The 13,534-nt window shown below is 36.9% G+C and overlaps 1 protein-coding gene across 1 annotated transcript in view; it reads left to right on the top strand.

The window, feature by feature from the left end:
- Positions 1–9,794: 9,794 nt before the first annotated feature.
- Positions 9,795–13,534, top strand: part of LOC117405208 (collagen alpha-1(VIII) chain-like) — a 41,270-nt gene continuing 37,530 nt past the window's right edge. The window contains exon 1 of the mRNA XM_034008080.3: positions 9,795–9,910. The gene's annotated coding sequence lies outside the window, so the exon portion shown is untranslated. The remainder of the gene's footprint in view (positions 9,911–13,534) is intronic.

Genomic DNA, 13,534 nt, shown 5'->3' with positions numbered 1-13,534 from the left:
GTTGTGTATTGTATGGTTAAACTCCCTAGTTACCGGTATCTTGGTGAATACCTTTAAACTCTAACATATAACATATACAAAATATTATTATTCATATTGATGTAGAATATGACAGATACATATTATCATCAACAACAACAAAAAAAAGGATGGGTTCTACTCTACTCAATGCATTGCTTTGCTCTGAAACACCATTGAAAGCACATAGCCAGTAATAAATACAATCTTATTGGCTTTTCATTTTTATTGTCATTGCAAAAAACTGTAAACTGATAGAGATAATTCTGTTATAAATATTTTAATCCACACAGATTATTTTTACTTTCGTAGTTGGGCTACCATATCGCTGTCTGTAAATACATCAAAGACATTATCCCAAAAATAATACAGTACAAGAAACAAACAATATTGTGAAGGATAAACACTCCCTTCATTTGCAGACACACTTTAAAAGGTTTGTTGTCCCTTTTAAAACACTGACCGGACACAGGAAATGAAAGTTCAGCACTGTCACGTCCTTTTATTTCTCAATATAAAATCAACAAAACAGAAACAAAAACCTAACTCCATCAAGGAGTACTAACTAACCTTTTAAGGAAAATCCCTAACTCTACACCGAACGGCTACACCATTTACCGGTAAAACAAAACACACAGTTTATAAAAATAAACAGCACAGTACTTACAAAATGACTGCTCGGACACAGAGTACCACTTTCTGTCTCCTACTCAGCAGCCTAGACTATACTGGCTGCTGACCTTAAATACATGGCAGCTGGCTTCAATTTACAATACTACCAGCGGCACACAATTAACAATAATACAATTTAGGCTGGCAGGGAGGATTTTAACCCTGTCCCTGCCATACAATAAACATTTTCACCTTGCAAGACTCTTGCCCTGCTACACAATTATTATTATTATTATTTGTTTATTTAGCTGACGCCTTTATCCAAGGCGACTTACAGAGACTAGGGTGTGTGAACTATGCATCAGCTGCAGAGTCACTTACAATTACATCTCACCCGAAAGACGGTGCACAAGGAGGTTAAGTGACTTGCTCAGGGTCACACAGTGAGTCAGTGGCTATGGTGGGATTTGAACACACACAGATTTGAACTGGGGACCTCCTGGTTACAAGCCTTTTTCTTTAACCACTGGACCACACAGCCTCATATATATATATATATATATATATATATATATATATATATTGTAGCAAACCTCAGTTCCCGCAGGCAGGTGCATCACACAGGGCGAGGCAATCCATACAGAGGTAGAGGGGACCTCTCGCACTAAAGCATAACACTGATACCGCTGTACAAAAGTGCTGCATTCCCCTGTGCATGCTACAATGCCTATATACAATCAGCACTCGGATATACAACATTGAGATACACACCAGTAGCGTTTTATCATCCTTGTATTAAGAATACAATCAATCCCCATTATTTATGCAACAAATTAATGTACTTACCCATCACACATGTATTCCAACTCCAGTTTTCTGATACAAAGCCCATCTTTTCAATGTTATAATTGACTTGTTTAACCGTCACAGCCCTCGTTTTTTTTTCTTTTTTTTTGAGGCATGGCAAATCAGTGTCTTTATTGTGCACTGCAGTTACACAGCGCTTCCTCCAAAAACAAAGTGAACGAGACAAGGCACGGTAATATAAAAGTTAATCATTAAACAGTTTTAGATACTGTGATACATTTTATTTTTTTAAATCGGTGATCTTTAGTTGCTTTTGTGCATTTTCATTTGCAAGTGAACTGTGACATTAGTGCCAATTTTGGATACTGTTTTAATTCTGCAAACTGGTGGTGGTGTTGTTTTTATCTTTTGCTAAATTGCATTGCCTTTAACTTTTTAAGCAGTTCTGTGCATGGGTAACCTTTTGATTTCATTTTGCTGTTGTGTCATTAATGGGGAATTTTACATACTGCTACAATATGTACCAGATTTAAAAGTATGTACTGTATTACAGTTCGCATGTACAGTCGTCTTGATTGGCAAGTGATATTTTCAGAATCATATCGTTACAATTAACCACGCAAAAACAGTGTACAAATGGTACCTTGCCAGTCACTCAGAATGAAACTTGTGGTTCAAGTTAAGCTATATTCCACTGGCACTGCCATAACTTGGAGATACAAGGTATTGAGGCTTACCTCAAATTTCTTAAAGAAATGTCACTCCCACTGTGCATGGAACACCTAGTTTTCTCTATCTATCTAACTTTTATGATAAAAAGACAGAAGAATCAGCGACTGATTTGTATTATAAATGCTTTGTTTTCCACCTCACTTGCAGGGGCAATACACAATCCTCACACTTCACACATTCCAGTTCGTGTTACTGTACAGCATACATGCTACCCAATCAAGCACACAACCCCGCCTCCCAGCCATTGATCTTCCACTGGCATCTCTGGATTCTACAGGAACGACTCCATTCACTGCGCAACTGTAGCAACACAAAATGCCAACGAGAGTGTATATTGGTTGATTAGACTTTAGTTATATATCACTATCGCAGACACTTTTATTCACACAGTTTTTGAAGCCTGCACATTTCAATACAAGCAGGTATCAATTTTAATAATCCACTCTTCAGCTGACAAGTCTATATTTTCTTCATCCAGCAATAACAGAATATATAACCCCAAAGGGCTGCTCAAAAAAGTATGGTTTGGCTTGCTCCCAGCACATACAGTAACAGTCAAAAAAATTATATTTTGTGTATAATTTGTGTATCAGAATATTACACATTAATACAAATTTTCTTGTCTGAGTACAAAGAACTTTGTGGTTTCAAAAGCTATATATGTGTATTTTTAATACACATTCAGTTCACCCCATTAAAATGTATCACCAAAAAAAAACCCCAAAAATAAAAGTTTGTGTTCTTCCCTGTAAAAACACCCTAATGTATGTTAACATCTGTTTGGCATAATCATTGTTCAGTCTGCCTGGTCTCGCTTGTAAAATTGCTCAAGCAAAATTGACAATAGTGACTAATTATGTTGTGGTTTTTTAATGTTTAGTGTGTCATTTTACTAATCACATGAGCCTGATTCAAACCCAGGTCAAATAATGTATGTATAATACTCTTTATGGCCTTGCCATAAGTGGCAAGTCCTTTGTGAATGTAACCTTTATATTACACTGTGTAACAATTATTATTTTTTTTTTTTTGTTTCCGGGTAGTAAGTGTTATTTCCTAATTGTTTATGCCTCAAAAGTATAGAAAATGGCTATTATTCCCCACAAACTTTGCTTTTGTGACCAGGACAGTGATATTTTGAAATTTACCTATTTCCAATGAGAAAACGGGCGAATTTGTGTCTTTTCGTTCACATAAAGTCAGAAAAAAACAACATATGAATCCAAATTAACATGTATTTATACTAAAGTAATACAAAAATGACTACAAAAGATTTAGAAGTGAGTAGTTTTTCGAGATTTACGATTATACTGTAAATCACTTTCACGAATCAGCCCCCAAATGTAGTCTCCCATCATGTTCTCGTTATACTGTCCTTGGTAGCGGCGTTCAAAGTCCAGTATATCCTGGTGGAAGCGCTCGCCTTGCTTCTCCGAGTACGCTCCCATGTTCTCCTTGAATTTATCAAGATGAGCATCAAGGAAATTGCCTTTGGGACAGCAGGGACACCAAGGCGCACTACCACAGGCGGGACTGGCCACAGCGGACCGAGTTCTCTGTGGGGAGGAACAACGTCAAGTGGGAGCCACTGGTGGACCCCCGGAAGGTGCTGATGCCACCACTGCACATCAAATTGGGCCTTATGAAACAATTTGTCAGAGCTCTAGATAAGGAGTCGGCAGCCTTCAAGTACCTTCAAGAATTCTTCCCTAAGCTGTCTGAGGCAAAGGTCAAAGCCGGTGTCTTCGTTGGACCACAGATAAAGAAGATCCTGGAGTGCAATGAATTCCCCAAGAAGCTCACTAATAAGGAGAAAGCGGCTTGGAACAGCTTTGTTGCAGTGGTTCGGGGCTTCCTGGGCAATCACAAGGCCGAAAACTATGTGGAGCTGGTTGAGACTCTGGTGAAGAACTACGGCACAACAGAACATGGGAGCGTACTCGGAGGAGCAAGGCGAGCGCTTCCACCGGGATATACTGGACTTTGAACACCGCTACCAAGGACAGTATAACGAGAACATGATGGGAGACTACATTTGGGGGCTGATTCGTGAAAGTGATTTACAGTATAATCGTAAATCTCGAAAAACTACTCGCTTCTAAATCTTTTGTAGTCATTTTTGTATTACTTTAGTATAAATACATGTTAATTTGAATTCATATGTTGTTTTTTTCGGACTTTATGTGAACGAAAAGACACAAATTTGCCAGTTTTCTCATTGGAAATAGGTAAATTTCAAAATATCACTGTCCTGGTCACAAAAGCAAAGTTTGTGGGGAATAATAGCCATTTTCTATACTTTTGAGGCATAAGCAATTAGGAAATAACACTTACTACCCAGGAACAAAAATTGTGTTACATAGTGTTATTGAGGCTGGCTTCACACTGCTGTTCCTCAGGGTGCCATTGCTGCACCGTGATGAAATACAGCCCAGTGAATCTGTACTGATAGCTCTCCAACCTAACACCAGTATGATAATGCCTCTGTAGTTGGTTAACCACCCATTTGTATGAATTAAGACCGACCTATGAAAGTGTAACTAAATATGAGTGTGTACTGTTCTGATTTATTGTTCAAGATATCTTGCCAGTGCTTATAATTTTAGTTCACCAGTTCCGCACTACAGTAATGAAAGCTTTTTGTTGGAAGTGATGTTTTTATTGTATCGTCATACTTGATTGTTTTGACGTTTTTAAAATCCTAAAATGAATTTACAAAGTTACCCGCAGGATATATTTCAACTATATCACAGAGACCAGAAGCAAAGGACAGAAGGCAAAAGAAAAAAAAGACACATTTTATGCAGTGGAATACCAAATTACCATTAGTTACACAGCTTAAGAGAGGCATTGTGTAGAAACAGATATAGATGATGGGAGCTGCAAAGCTACTAAGACATTTGTGAACATTAAAGAAAACATTTAAGCAAACAGAGAGATTTGGCTTGAATGCGGTTGTTTAAGAATGTGTTTCTTAGCAAGGAGTGTGCAGTGATTATCAGATAATTGTGACTGTGCTTCCTTTTTTACTGTATTGGTTTGGCGTTTCCCAAAATAAAATAAATTGTACAATTTATTTCTTATACCCAAGCACATCTTTTTATTTTATTTTATTGCTAGTATTTTAGCTTGCCTATTTTAATGAAAAAAGCTTGCAGCTTACTTAAAGGTCAACACTTACAGGGAAACGACCCAGAATGATGACCACTTAGTACTATAACTTCTGACAGCTCTACAGAGCAGACCCACAAGCCCACTCCTGTCCTAAACCATTATGCACCTGCTCAGTATTAGGACATGTCTGTAGCTGCTTTGTTACTAATGCAATATCTTGCATTTTGTGCCCTCATAGTTGCAAAACATTGATATAAGTGGGTTTAAAATTGTTTATTTAGTATTTTGATGGACATTTGGGGGGGGGGGGGGATTGAATTCTCTTACTCTCCAGTTTTAGCAGATGTTTTAAATATTGGAGGACACGTGTGCTTCAAATGTCCTCCCATTTTTACATCTTTTTTTCCTGAGTCAATTGTTATGATCTGCTGAGCAGCACTATTTTTTTCTGTATTTATTTTGTCTCTCAGTCTCATTGTCGGTACAAGACTCGATTTAGGCGTTGTGTAAACTAAAGACTCAAACTTCATTAAAATATTTTTGTTGCAGTTTTTTTTCTGCACATTTTGTAATGAATTTATTATTTTTTTGGTTTTATTTTGTCACACATTTACATTATAACATCCTTACACTATCATATGAAAACAATGCCTTAAATTGTTCATTTCTTTTTATATGTTTATTTAGTTTACAAATGATTGTTTTTCTCCCTAATTTAGAATGCCAAATTATTTTCCCTAAACAGCTCAAGAGAATTGAAGGTCGGTGGTCATCCTACAACCATGCTATCCCCTTTACACCTTCTAACTTCACAGTGCATGTCGACAAGCTACTGGCCCCTCATGGGCAAGACCAGCTTTGCAGGTGTCTGTTTGAGCTCACTGAGCCCCTGGCCAGTAGGGGCTGCTGTAGCGAAGACAAGTGACACACTTTGCCTCTACCGATTTTGCCTCCCTACCCCAGAGTCAATGTGTTGCTCCCTGTTGAATCTCCAGCAAAGAACAGCAACTGCACACAACCAGGACATGAATCTGCGTTACCTTGACTGTGCACCCTGCAAGGCTGTGCCTTCACTAGGTGATGCCTTTGGAGCCCCTGAAGAATGGTTTATTATGCTGTGTTTATCTTTCAATCGCTTCACATTTCAGCACATCTGTGATCAGTCCTTTAAAAGAATAGGCTGACAAATGTTTCAAATCTTCCAAAACTTTGACAACAAAACAACCCCAAAAATAGTGTATATAGCTGGAGCCTTAATAGAGTGTAATAATAAAGTAATCAGGAAATGTATATCCTCAATAATGGTTGCTCGTTTATGTCTAGCAATGTAGAATGTTTTAATATGAAATAGTATCTCGCAATGATGGGTTTGGAACAGATCGGATGCTGCAGTTATACATATCATCCAGCTTGCTAAGAAAAACATTACTGACCTATTTCTGTTGAAATGCATTTACTTGCTTGAAGCTTGATCCACTTAGAATTTTTTTTTCATTATACTTTCCTTCAGTTGAATTAGTTTCCAAACCGACATTGTCTGACATTGTCCAGAATGTTGGCTGTGATTTTTTTGCACTTTATACTATATTATTGTCCTGTCATTTGCCAAAGTTCTGTATTTCAGTGTTTCTATCTTGAATATTTCTATCCTGGATATATAGTCTGTTGCCATTGTTATTATTGTCATTAATAATGCATGCCCTCCATTCAGTAAGATGCACTGCCATACCTGTTATCCAGTCACAGGTAGACAGAAGATGCACATTTATTTGTGCATTTGTACTCTTGAATATTGAGGAATGTGTCACACTACATTATATTCAATTGTATTACGTAGTGGCTGCATTGCACTGAAAACATTTAATTTTGTAAATCAGCATGTTGTTGCATTGTTATTATTATTATTATTATTATTATTATTATTATTATTATTATTATTATTATTATTATTATTTATTTCTTAGCAGACGCCCTTATCCAGGGCGACTTACAATCGTAAGCAAATACATTTCAAGTGTTACAATACAAGTAATACAATAAGAGCAAGACATATGGTTGTTACTACACAACCATATGTGTAATGTGTTATTATAGTGTTATTATGGTGTAGTTACATATTTCATTTAAAGTATTTCTATGCATATTAATTTGACTGATTTGTTTCCATACTGGAATCACTGTTGTCCTTTAATGGACAAGCTTTGGTGACATCTGTGACTGAACTTGTTCTGGACCGAAATTCTTGCCTTTCTGCCTGCCTTGGGAACTGTTACCTTAGCAACATTAGTAAAAGAAACAGATTCAGGAGCTGGAAGAGAAAACACACACTTAAGATTCATTTTCTAGATGGTGTTTCCAAAAAAAACCAAAAATAAACTCTGGTTTGTCCATGTACATTGTATTATTATTATTATTATTATTATTATTATTATTATTATTATTATTATTATTATTATTATTATTATTATTAGAGACACTAACCCTACCTTACATAAAGCATTTATTTTGAAGCATTTTACCAGCTTGCACATGAACCTTGCTTTGAAAGGAGTTTAAAATAAAGAGGTTGGTAATAACCCTGTTCACCCTTGGTTGGTGACTTTACGTTTAGACTAATAAAGTATTATGTAGTGTATGTTCTTTTTTAATTTTTTTCAAATTTAGATTTTATCAGCCACCTTGACAAGGACTTTCTTGTAGAAGTGATCGGATAGTTTTAATTGATTGCATAATTCAGTGTAATTTTCACAATTTTCTATTACAGTAATATCCCTTGGGTCCACTCTCCCAACACAATTTTCCGAATTTTTTGTATGTATGTGTTTTCCATTGCAACCTGTAACACAACATATTCAGTTTCTCTCCTTCTCACTATATCAAACATGTATTTGTATTATAAGGTTAAGTCTGTTAGTATGTGCTCCTTTGCCATGTGGTTTCACCTGCAGACTGCTTCAATTAATGTTTCACAAAGGTGATGTGCCATTCTGTAGATTTCACTGCAGATTTCGACCCTCAACAAGCCCTGAAGATACAGAAGGTGAAGAATGGGCAAATTTCCTTCCACAAAAATACACAAACACCTTGCAGATTTGCCAAACCAATGTTATCCCAACTTGTCATGGTCAATCTACTGACAGTAGTGTCCAGTAGTAGTTTCCATGTGGAGTGGAGTCAGCTCAGCCCATTGAATCTTCTCCCTTGCTTCTGTAACGGGCAGTGCTGTGTAATACCCTGCCCTTATGGATTATGTCCCGTCAGTGAGATGAGAGGAGTTTAAAAGCTCTATAACCACAAATACAGAAGGGCCTCTTTTGTATAGTGGTTAAGACTCTGGCTTGCGGTTCACAGGGTCACCGGTTTGCATCCAGCCATCACCCTGTTACACTAGCACACCGTTTACAGCTTATTAAGAGTTACTGAATAAGCTTAACCAATAATGTTGAAGGGTAATAATAAACTACTAAGCAAGTCAACCCGCTGTCTATTTTACAAGCACACCTCAAGCATATGGCAATGTTCAAAGGGAATGCTATTACACACCCCAGGCCAAGTTCCCAAGTTTCCTGATGTTAGATTTCACTGTGGGGTTTATTGATCTGTTCACTCCTGTTAGCAATCACCTGATCCCACTGCTCAAACAGAAGAGATATACAATACATTCTTCAATACCATATTGTGTGGGTTCCTGTTTCAACAGTGATTATAACACATTTTTATTTCTTGTAAAGCAGCCTTTAAATAAAAAAAAATCTTCTCTTATCTCGAGATATCAAGTAATGTTTGACATAATCAGATACTCAGTTTGTTTTTATCAACCTTGCTATTTGATATGCCATTCTTTTTGGATTGATTTGTGTCCTGTTTGTTCAACACCATTTGGATATGCTCATAATGCATTGTGTATTCTCATTTTACCTGGAGTAATGCAAGGCAAGCTATGACTGTTTACTGTATCTCGCAGAAAAGGATGACATGCCAAATGATCCTAAATGGCAATGCAGTGGCACTAAAATGGCAAAGCAAAGTACCACATTCCCTTTGTTTTTACATGTATAGCTAGATAGATAGATAGATAGATAGATATATAGATATATAGATAGATAGATAGATAGATAGATAGATAGATAGATAGATAGATAATTGTTGCTGCATCCTGGTTAGATTTGTTGTTTGCTAGTTATATATTTATTGTTAAAAAATAATCAAAAAAGCACATGTGAATAAATAAATAAATAGATATTGATACTGAAGAATTTAAAACTTGGTGAGGGTTTGCCTAAGGACAGGCTTTAGCTAGTAACAGCTGAGCTTTGACTTAAACTATAAAGGCCCAGTTCCTAAAACAACTGCGACTCTTATGAGATGAATATGTCTCCCCACACTGCCCTCCCCACCCCAAGCACACATACTTTACTCCACACATCTCCACATCTCCATTCACACAGTGCTTGCCTGCCTGCCTGCATGTCTAACCCTCTGACTGCCCACCTCCTAACAGGGATGAAGGAGCTCCACCCACCTGCACATAAAAGCCAAGTACAGGCTGCCAGCAGCTGATCAGAGTGCCTTTCCAGTCCTCTGCTTGCAGTGATCGCTTCTCTTACTGCACCTCGCACAGCTTAAGGTAAGCAGTTATTTATATATTTTTTGCCCCAGTCAGATCTGTCTGTTAGATTGCTGCTTGCAGCCAGCAGCCCTCAGTGCCACCTGTTCTGCTGGAACCTTTTTTCTGGGTCTATGAAAATTATACTGACCTGCTATTGCATATAACCAAGGGGTCTAAGGTGAGTGCAAGGGCTTTTGAAAAAATTGAGCTAGTTTGGGGGAAGGTCCAGTTTAAAGGAAATATGGTGTTTGAAACTGTATTTTGTTTTGTATTAGGAAGTCTAGAAGTGCTTTCTTTACTCATTTAAACAGAACAAAGTGTTACAAAGCACCGAAAGGTAGCAGAACTTTCTTTTGATTTACCACACTAATCATGCCAATACAGAACATTTAAAACCTGAACACAGTTTTCTATTTCAATAGCATTGAATCCACTGAACATTGTGGTTGGAAATTATTTTGCGCCTGGTTATTATTCATAATCTGATGTTGTAACTTGTTTTATAGTGTTGCATTAACAGAAGCTTGGATGTCTTGTGTTTTGGGATATACTGTACAGTGCATGTTTTAGCAACTTGGATGCTAACACAACATTTAAAGGAAGTGCACCTGCTTTATTTCATGTTTTGTACTTTTAAAGCTGAGGTAATGTGAATCATCTATTAGGACAAAACAATCTGGGATTTACTGTAACTAGCAGAAAATCAAAAAGAGCAGGATTTTATATTGGCAGTATTTGTTTTTTTATGATTATCTTCATATGTGCTGTAACTGATAAAAAGCTCTGTTCTGAGAATTAATAAAATTACACATATGCTTAATGATAATGGCAAAATAAGGTTACCTCTACTGTGTATATGCATGTGTACACATGCTCATAGATAAACACACTCATAATTCTAGACTAATATTAAGATTTGCGTGTGCGTGTTCTGTAAGCAAATTGTGCTGTATTAAAACAAGCATGTGTTTTCAGCCCAGAGATGATAATAAAGGTAATTTATTCACACTATTCAGCTGTACTTCAATATTAGATTTAAAACCAATTTTCGTATTCTGTTACCTTTCAGCTGTTTTGCATTCTTTCCTCAGTTGTTGTCTTGTTATGTGTTTCTGGTAACAAAAGGACAGGATTTTGTTGCTCAGGCTCCCCTTAGTTACCTCCTGGCACAAACCCCAGGTCTGCGCTGGTTGTCACTTTTTTTGTCTTGTTTCCCAGAAGGCTTTATTTCTGGACCCCATAGCATGTGGAGTGGTACCTCTGTATGCTAACCTCATAAAAAACCTGGGTCTCTTTTGGCGCACTCGGCTTCCACAAAGGTGCTTTAGAAAGGTGCAGAATTTGAAACTCTGGTGTGGTCTCCTCTCAGCTGCACTTTCTTGGGGAAAAGTCAATTTCCTCTGGAATTTTGCGGCTAAGCCTTAACATCTGCAACGTGTGAACCGGGACCCTCGGCTCTGTTTGGTGCTTGCAGACAGTGTATGTGTGAGAATGCTGAATGGCGCTCATCTCCCGGGTGCTTCTGAAATGTCGTGTCAGTGTGATGAGTGACTTCGGAAGCTGAGGGCTGGGGTTAACATGCCAGCTCCATTCACATCCATGGTGCTGGTGCGGGCATTGGCAAAAAACTATTTGTCCAAACCGTTTCAGCTGTGTGGGAAGGATGTACAAGGGAGGGACTCACCCTGAGAATGATCATCTCCTTCATAGACCAAGCTTCTGCCTCTTATTTTACTGCTGGGTTAACCGAATGGTTCAACGCTAAAGTAGAAAAGTCTTTGCTGTTTGCAGACCCCACAGATGTCCGCACAGATGTCTACGCTGCCCTTGTTTTGTGAGACAGACAACCCTTAAATAAAGTTTACTGGACTAACACTGGTAAAGGCATAGCAACCAACAAGGCAATGAAAAGAGAAGCATAGTAAAGCTTAGTATTAATGGTTAACTGCAAAAAAGAAAACTGAAAATGTAACATGGTAACTGTTAAATTGATATTGATATCATTTAAATGAAATCTTTTTGAAAATAAAAACAAGACATAGTGTTAAAAATTGAAATATAATTAGCTATTTTGTCTTTTTCAGTTGAAAAGAGGTTTTAAGTAATTTGCTATATTTTCTTGCTGATTTGCCATTTAAAATGATTATTGCTTATGACTAAAAAATAAGCAGTTAAAAAAACATTAGCTAACATGAATGTAGTCCTTCATTTCATGTCAAATGTATAGAATGCACAAATCAATTACTGTGCGTATTTTAATGAAGAAATACTAAAATAATACTAAAGTAAAATCCATTAACGAATGTTCTGAATACAAGTCTTTATTAATATATAAAAGTTGTGGATGATATTATCTATTAAATATATGCTGTTTCTATTTACATTCCATAAATTGTCCACATTACTGTATATACAGTTATATGAAAAAGCTCCTGCACACTTCAAATATGATATATTCTTCTAAACTACAAAACACGTGCATGCTGTGTGATTGTGTTAGTTTTATACTGTAGAATACTGCCGAGGCAGAGCATTTTTTTGGGGGGTATTTCAGCAAATGTCCTCTTTCTTGACTTTTTGACCTGACTGTGCCATGCACTGCCCTAAAAACTGGTTCTTTAAAAACCTGAGTAGCGGTGGGAGATTTACAGGCTGCTGTGGAACTTTCCTGTAAATAACTTTAAAACCACTGATTGCCTTTCTGCAGGCACAGTTAAGCCTGAGAATGACAAACATCCAAGGCCTCCTCACTTCTCCCTTTTTAGCGGGGGGGGGGGGGGGGGGGCATCTGTGAGGTCACCTCCATCCTGAAGGGATCAGTGTGGAAAGTATTAGTCGGGTGATGCATTTAAACTGCAGAGTCACTGCTGAAAAGTCATTGGTCTGTTGTTATTTTTTCTTTTCCATATTCTTTTTATTAATATTCAGGAAATCCCAGCAATGACCAGCACTTTCATTTTTTTTTAGTCAAAGCTGGTTGCTGTTCTGGTTTCCAACTGGTCATGCTGGTTAAAGAAAATGTTAAATTATCAAAGACATATCATTGTTGTTGATACTCTTGTTGTAAACCTGTGTGATATTAAATACCAGCTAAGATCCAGTAAGAAAAAAACAGTAATTATTATTATTATTATTATTATTATTATTATTATTATTATTATTATTATTATTATTATTATTATTATATACTCATCATGTGAGTTCATTTTATGATAAATGTCATGAATACTATTTTTCTTTTTAGCATTGTTACCTACTCCAACACAAATACAGTACATTAAACATACTGTATCTATGTACACACATTGATAGTCACACACTTAAGAAATGTGCACCCAGGTACTGTATGAAGCCCATTGGGCTTGATTGTTATCATCATATCCATGACAGAAAAAGTGTATCTCATTGTTCTCATGAGATATCCTCAAATATGAATAGTATTATTTATAGCAATAGTAGTAATAGACATAGTAGTGGTAGTCACAGTAGTAGTATAAGGGTTATTTGATCAAGGTGTATCCTCCTGGGAAAAGCCACATATATTTTTTTTAAGAAATCCATCCAGATTGCATCAACCAATTGTTTTTAGTGATTACCTTGGATAACCGTGACGGTTGATGTAATCCAGGGTGATTCCTCAGT

Source organism: Acipenser ruthenus, chromosome 9, assembly GCF_902713425.1.
Source record: "Acipenser ruthenus chromosome 9, fAciRut3.2 maternal haplotype, whole genome shotgun sequence".
Lineage (NCBI taxonomy): Eukaryota > Metazoa > Chordata > Actinopteri > Acipenseriformes > Acipenseridae > Acipenser > Acipenser ruthenus.
This window is presented reverse-complemented; position numbering and strand designations above follow the sequence as displayed.